General features: G+C 38.1%; 1 long non-coding RNA gene across 1 annotated transcript; it reads right to left on the reverse strand.

Annotated features, from left to right (window-relative positions):
* Nucleotides 1-4,404: 4,404 nt before the first annotated feature.
* Nucleotides 4,405-5,383, reverse strand: LOC125490570. The gene is made up of 2 exons (XR_007267765.1): nt 5,107-5,383; nt 4,405-4,893 (listed from the first exon to the last, which is right to left on the reverse strand). It is a non-coding gene; the product is annotated as an uncharacterized LOC125490570 (long non-coding RNA).
* Nucleotides 5,384-8,367: the final 2,984 nt, after the last annotated feature.

Consider the following 8,367-nt stretch of genomic DNA (forward strand, 5'->3'; position numbering starts at 1 on the left):
TATTGTAAACATCAAGGTGACTTTTCTAAGGTCGATGTCAGAGGTAATGAAAAGGGTCAAAGTCCACTTGACTGGCAGCCTTGTGGCATTCATGTCTTTAAAGTAGAGATGTTTCTGGGTTATTTTAAGAGAAAATATACGGAACTTTCATTAGATTTCGAAGTACAGTGTCAGGTATGTTTTTATACTTATCCAAGAATCTTGTACTCTACCAACATTCTACTTCTTTACATCAGACAGGTGATTTTGTAATTGGCAATTTCACGATGGATGTGACAAAATAATTATGTACTTATCGTAATTTTGTACATAATATCAGGACAAATTCAATAAGTAATTATAATAAGCAATATATCAATACAATCATTTAAGTAGGTAGGGTGGTAGTGGCTGTATGATGACAACCGAGGACAGAGTGTTGAGGTGCCCCTTGCGAGAGGCCTAATTCCAAACAGATCATTATTCTTATGTACCTATAATTTCTCTCCTCCGAGGTAGACTGGAAGAAATTACTCTTAGTAATAAGCCAATGGTCATTTCCTGTTGTAATATCTGTGTTTGTGTGCAATAAAAAATTATCTCTCTACTTATTACGTATCTGGTTGGAGTGTATCCTCCCAGCTCTAACTACCAAGACGGCTGCCATGTCTAGACATCTGACTCTAAATGCGATAATCTTCCACAGTCCGTAGCTAGAGATGTGGATAAAAGCGGTGATAAATTACTCGCAAAGATTCGACTTTTTAGGTGAGTAACTATTTTTTTACATTCGAGAGGTTAAATCTTTACCACGATTTCTGAGTCTCGGTAGTCGCACTTCTAGTGTAGATATTACATATATTACAGCATTGTTGAATTTGTTGATATTCCTCAGGTAACATTTTAGGACTGATTGCAAGTTATGCAATGCTCTGTAACAAACAGAAGTGTAGGTGTAACCTTAAGGAATGACGAAAAGTATGTTGAATATACCTTTAATATTCAGACAATAATAGAATTGGAATCCTGGAAGCCGATTGTCGCCCACACGCCTTTGTATTATTAATTTTAATTCAGATTAAATCCCTATTCATGTGATAAACAGATATAATAAGACTGGTCTTCCAGTACTTATCAAAGACGTTTTCAAAACTGTGTTGATTCCCATGTACCTATCCACTTCCTGATTATTTTACTGGAGGTTTTCCTCGTTCATTGTTCATATTTTTTTAACGACGGAAGTTGAAGGTTACTTATGATTAAATTATTAACGCCGTATTCAAAATATTTCTGTTACTATCAGTAAACTTTAAAATGGTATTATGTGCTTTTAGGAACTCTACTCTTTTTATTTTTTCAGTTCTTCCTATTTTTTTGTCAAAAGTCTATAAAAATAATCTCCTCAATAAGATAAAAGCTACAACGTAAAAGGCAAATAATTTTTACTGTTTTTACATCTCACTCCCGCTAGGGCTCGAGAAAAACAAAACAATAAGTAGCATAATTGAAAAATTAGATTTTTCTTAGCAAATTACCGGTCTCGATACATGTTTCCAAGCACATAATAAGATAATGTTGCCATTGTTTATACGAGGCTTTTCCCAATGAAATTTCTCTTCACCCTTCTCGCGTATATTTCAGGCTAGGTACTAATTGAAAATGTGAAAAAACGGCCCGTTAACGTGACGGATGGTGATCCGGCGGGGCGGCCCGCGAGGGCAGCTTAGATGTTACGTACTACAATGTATATCGTGTACAAGGTACATATAAGATGTGTATCGTTTCGAAAAACTGACAATGTATTTGAGTTCTAGTTTTAACAAAAAAAAACACTTTATAAATATCTATGTAATTATAGCGTGCCCTGAACTGCTTTCTGTTTTTGTTTTTTTATTTTAACACTTAACTAATTTCATAAAATAAATAAATAATTAGGCTTATAAAAGCCACTGAAATCCATTAAGATTTGAGAGATTCTTTTACTTAGCTAACAAATTATTTATTTATTAATTTATAATACACTAGCTTTTCTGCGCCAACTTCTTCACACTACATTTAATTTTAAAAGGCTCCAGCAGATAATAAAAAGGAGCATAATATAGCACTCAGAAATAACATAATCTATATCATAAAGCCTATGCCTATTACGATTTCCATACAAAAACGCTCATGATTACAAAAGTAGCAGGCGATTTAAACTTTTTAATCATAAAAATGTTTTAGTTGGTAGGTGCTGCCACCTGCAGCTCGTGTGCATACATTACCGCTGCAGCTGCCTCCCGGGCCCATATTCAGTGACACGTTACGTTTACAAAACGAGAGTGCTCTAGAGTCACTCTATATGATAAAAAACGAAGTTTCGTAAGCGCTACTGCGCGAGCCACGAATCTATCAAACGTGCCGTTTGTACGACATCGACAGTTCTATTCTTACAAAACTGTCTGTTCGTTCGTTTTTCGTCACTATAGAGTAGCCAATAGCCATACTAGCCATCCTATTCCACATATATCACGAAATAAGCTCTTCCACCAATGTTGTGTGGTTTATTGAAGCTCTAACGCCTTTTAGAACTGACTGTCTTGTGTTACTTGCTTAATGTGCAAAAAGGTGCGTTGTAATGTAAAGATAGGTACATATACGAGTATTAAGTATTCAATACTTAACTCAAACTGCACAAATAGTATTTTTTCTAGCTGTTAAATTGTGTTGAGATACACTTAATGTTTTATATGTATACTTATTATTTAATTCATTTTTTTTTAATTCTCTATGCATTTTATTTTATCGGATAGTTTTCGAATGGCGGAGCTGTCTGGAATACAGGCGTCCTGAAACATTGTAATTGCATTCATGAGCCACGTGCATTAAGAACTGACTAGAGGTTATCTTCATTTTAGTTTAAGACTCTAGTTTAAGACTTTCGTGCTATCGCGCCGTTGTATTCAGTGTGAAAAAAGAACATTATATTGTAGGTATTACTGACATAACTTTGGTTGTAGGACTTCGGGGCTGCCTCTGTGGTCTAGTGGTAGAAGCTTCGCTTCATGACCCAGAGGTCCCGGTTTCGATTCCCGGGTGGGACCATCAATTTGTGTTTCTAAATTGTGGTTCTAAGTTTGGTTAGGACATAGAAGGCTAATCACCTGATGTCCAAAACAGTGAAACGATCCATGCTGTCGGATGGGCATGTAAAGCAGTCGGTCCTGCGCCTAGCTCTCTCCAGTCGTGTCGGCCAATCCGTCCCATTGGGCTATGAGAGTGATGGAACAGAGAGTGCTCCTGTGTACTGCGCATACACTTGGGCGCTATAATCTACTCCTGCGTAGATGGCTGATCTCAATTGAGATTGGCCGCCGTGGTCGAAATTCGGCTAGGAGGACATTATTATTATGTAGGATTTCGGGGTAGTTGCTTTAACAACTTCAGTGTTATTTTGCGTATTCATTATACTTTGTTTGCCACATGACCTCTTTTACTATGGTTAGTATAGTAATGGTAGTAGCCATTTTTTCCCGTAATTCTTAAAGAATAAAAATTGTTTAGATGACCAGCTGAGTCACCTTTTTTGATTTAGGTACCTACTTTTTTTTTGGAACATCGAGCTATAATGCAAACTCTCTGACCGAAAACTTCATGATTTATTATGATTTTGAATACCTCCCTTATTTTCCACCATTCAAAAAGGCATAACACCTCCGACCCTCAAAGGCCACATTAACCTAAAAGCTAAAGGCTGGCTAAAGGTTCTAACGATATGTATTAGCATAATCCAACCCTTTTCGGCGAATCGAGTTTCACGTTTAACCACAGAATACCGCACCAGCTCGCCGGTGATCTCTGAAGTATAAATATACTGTCATTCTTAGTAATGTTTTCATTAGGTACTTTAGGTACTGTAGAGAGTAACGTCTACTCCTAGGGCGGCTTGCAAGAACGTCTTAAAACTCGATTTTGTTCAACTTAAGCTCAGTTTAAGCGTAAATCAGCAAAATCCTCTTGCACGATCTCGATTTAGTGTCAAATCTCAATTTAGAGAAACGTCAAAATTAAACCGGCAATATCTCGGTTTTACGCGTAAATCGAGATTTAACTTCTTTGTCAAATGTCAAAAGCAATCTTTGAAGTATTCTTTTTGGTTGTTTTGTTGTTAGTAATTAGAATTTCTAGTTAACTTACTCGGTAATATCAAAAATGTTTGAGGCGATGGGATATGCTCCCAGCCAATGCCAGCACTCTATGCAGTTGCGGAAGCCTCTAGACTACGTCACACCTTATAGAGTGCCCTAATGCCCCAAAGTGCAGTCAAGGAGACCTGATGAAGGCCAATGACCTCGCAATAAGAGTAGCAAAACACTGGAGGAAGTTACCTTAGTGCATTTACACGATAGAAGAAGAAGAAGATCAAAAATGTATTACTCAGACGACGATAAAGAAATGATTGAATATTTGAATACCCCTTACTTTTATAGGAGGGTTAACTACTAAAATAACAGATTTGTTTCGTGCTTATCGAGATGATGAATTTATTAAAAGCTTTCGTCTTACAAAAAATACCACAACAATCTATATAGACCAACCTCCTCGTGCCTTACAGTCTGGGAACAATGCAAGAACTTCGCTGATCAATAACTATTTTGCAAGGTTATAGCGTCACCAGTACCAAACACCAGTTGATTTAAAAACATGTTTATTATTATTAATTACCACTGTATATTATATACCTAAATCTTAAAATATGGCTTGTTGTTTTATTTTGCTTGATGATTGTTTCGCTTCTTTACTTAAAATATTGAATGTTGTTTGGCATTCCTCTGGGGGGAGATTAACATCAGCCGACACCGTTTCCCAGTCTTGTCCATGGAGCTCCACTGTCTGAACTACAGACGCGTGTAAAACTTTGCTATCTAGGTATATCTGCAAACATAAAAATCCAGTCATAAAAATTAGAGTAAATCACAGTACTCTAGCTACCTACATACATTACCTACTATTATACAATTTATTGCCAATCTTATTTTTTAAGTAGCCATATGGCTAGATATAATAATAGAACTTACTTGAGATGTGCATTTTTTCACTTGAGTGCTGTTTTTTCGTCTTTGTTTTCAGGTTTTTGTACCTAAGTACCAGTAAATTCTCAGTAGTTCTGGGTACATAAGTGGTGTTGGCGTTATATTATTCTTTTCTCAGCATCTTCGAAGCCTTCTGTTTTTCGGCTACGGTCTAACCATCAGTTTTTTTTATTTTCAACTATGAAATTATATTTGTCTACGAGGTTACATAAAACCATACTTTCGTCACATGTATAATTGGGTGCCCGTTGGTGGTTTTTACCTTCCATTTTTATAATTTATCAATTAGGTATTTATATTTCTAGCACACGGTTGTTTGTTTATCAAGTGACAGTAACCACCATAGAGAAAAAATAAATAATTGTGAAAAGAGTGCCATCTAGAGGAGTTTTTTGTCATACTCTATACGTCATACTGATCGTGCGCCATCTCTTTTTATTTCTCAGCCTCATTGTACATACATACAGGCCATGCCCCTGGGACACCCTGTATATATAGATATAGCTGTTCCCGCGCGCTTCGCATCGCCCTAAATAGTTTTCCCGTGGGAATTCCGGGATAAAAAGTAGCCTATGTTTTTTCCCAGGGTCTAGACCGTATGTATACCAAATTTCATTCAAATCCGTTCAGAAGTTTTGGCGTGAAAGAGTAACAGACAGACAGACACAGTTACTTTCGCATTTATAATATTAGTAAGAGTAAGGATTGTTATCACAAGATATTAACTTCAATCTATAATGATATCCTAATCCTAACCCTTTGTGAAATGGTGGTAGATGACTATCGACAAATAATTGTAAAATTTTACGTCGATTAAACCATTTGAATTTGAAACCATTTGAATTTGAATTTGAATTTAACTATCCTAACTAATATTATAAATGCGAAAGTAACTGTGTCTGTCTGTCTGTTACTCTTTCACGCCAAAACTACTGAACAGATTTGAATGAAATTTGGTATACATACGGTCTAGACCCTGGGAAAGAACATAGGCTACTTTTTATCCCGGAATTCCAACGGGAAAACTATTTAGGGCGATGCGAAGCGCGCGGGAACAGCTAGTAAGACATATTTGCCTTAACGTAGTTACACCACACAACAGTTATTACATTTATTAGCTAAATGTTAGTTCAATCTATTTATGTACCTACCTACATGCAACAATAAATAAAAAACAAATTATTATATTATAAGTGTAGGGAGTAGAATTTTTGTTAACGCTGTCCACCCTTTGCGCACTCGCCTATATAAACGCCCCGCGCCAGTCGCTCGGGCTTACTTTTCGGCGGCTCTCGGTGCGTGCGGTACTCTTGGAGTGCATAAGGGGTTGGCAGCGGTTCGGTATCGTTATTTTTTATTTTACTTGCCTTTATTTTCATAACTTACTGTGTGAATAATATTGCTGTGCTTAATTTGTGTATATACGAATGGCTTTTTGATTGTGTGATTAACTTAATTATTAGGAAATAGATCTAAGGTTTTGTTTTTCAATAAATTGTAAATTGTTTTATTGCTGTTTCACTTCTGATTCTAATATCAGATGTGGGATAACAATTCACGCTCCACGTGTTGATTTTGAGGTTAAATCAAAGCAACAAAAAGCCATTCAATCATGCCTCGACGCTCGCGCAGCAGATCGCGCCACAAATCGCGAAGCAAGACCCGAAGCCATCGTAGGCATAGGCATAGGTCCCGAACTCCATCTATACCTCGTTCTCAGTGTGGAGATAACTCGACAAAACAAACTTTAGAGTCCATTCTTTCACGACTTAATAACCTCGAAGAAACTAGTGCGCGTGCTACTCCAAACCATTCGATAAATGAAACGGATCCTTCTACGTCCGCGTCTGCGCAGGCCATTGCTACCGCTTTGTCCGCTTTACAGCCACTAAGAACTCAGAGCTATTACGTATCCAACTTTGATCCTTCTATCCACAATATCGACGTGTGGTTCGCGGAGGTAGACCGCGCGAAGGCAGCTAACAACTGGAATGATAGTGAGTGTTTATCCCGCGTTGCGCCTTGTTTAAAAGGGGATGCAAAGCCTTGGTTAGATGAGTGGGTGTCCAGTGACAGGTCTTGGACTAACTTTAAGGTGGAATTCAAATCACTTTGTCCGCAAAGATTAGATTTAGCAAATATACTCTGGGATGTCATGTGTACCACGTCAGATGGGTATCGAACGTACGCCGAATATGCTAGGCGTTCATTGTTGCGGTTACGGATCGTGAAGGGGCTTAGTGATGAACTAATGGTTCAAATTATTATCCGGGGCATAATGGACCCCCAAATAAAAGCAGCCGCCTCGAATGCTAATTTAATGCCCGATTCCATAGTGTCGTTTTTGTCAACTTACGTGAAACCACAGCACAATGTGAACACAAATCGTAATCAACAACATTTAAAACGAGGATTATCGAATAACTCGACGACTAAATGTTTTCGATGCGGTCTGCTGGGTCATAAGGGTTATAATTGCGACAAAAAACCTAGGAAGTTCCCCCCATCTGCGAATAAAGCGCCTCCCAATACAACCTCGCGTACAAACACTGGTCCTCCTTCCTGTACATTTTGTAAAAAGCTGGGTCATTCTGAAGACAACTGTTTCGCCAAAAACCGTTCGGAGTCACGCAACCAACGAAATGTCAACCTATGTAGGGAACGCCAGGTAGCTTCAGGAAATAACGACATAACGTCAGCCGTAGTCCAAGGCATTCCAATCGACGTACTCATTGATAGTGGGGCTCTAAACATTTCTTTGATCTCGGAAGACGTACTGAAATACTTTTCTTGCTCCGAAAAACCCGTCCATTGCACGCTTAAGGGAATCAGTGACAAATTAATAACAGCTACGCGGTCTGTAACATTAAACATTGAATTCAAAGATATTACTATCGAAGCGGATCTTGTGGTAGTGCCCGCATCGTGCATGAGTACTCCGATTGTTATAGGTACGGATGTTTTGAACAGGGACGGCATAGTTTACGTACGGACAAAACATGATCAGTTCCTTACGCGTTCCACCGAGAGCCCCGTAAAAGTAAATGCGGTTCATGCGGAAAAACGTCGCGAAATAAATACGCCCTTACTCGAAAGCGATCTCGATGCATTGAAGGCTGTAATAGACGAATACAAAGTTTTCTTTATTTCGGGAACGGCTACTACTACTGTTAAGACCGGAAGTATGAGTATTACGCTAACTAGTGATACGCCTGTAGTTTACCATCCATACAAGCTTTCATACCATGAGAAGTTGAAGGTCCGGGAAATCGTGTGCGATTTGAAGGAGAAGGGTATTATCAGGGAATCTCAATCT

This window comes from Plutella xylostella, chromosome 25 (genome assembly GCF_932276165.1).
Source record: "Plutella xylostella chromosome 25, ilPluXylo3.1, whole genome shotgun sequence".
Lineage (NCBI taxonomy): Eukaryota > Metazoa > Arthropoda > Insecta > Lepidoptera > Plutellidae > Plutella > Plutella xylostella.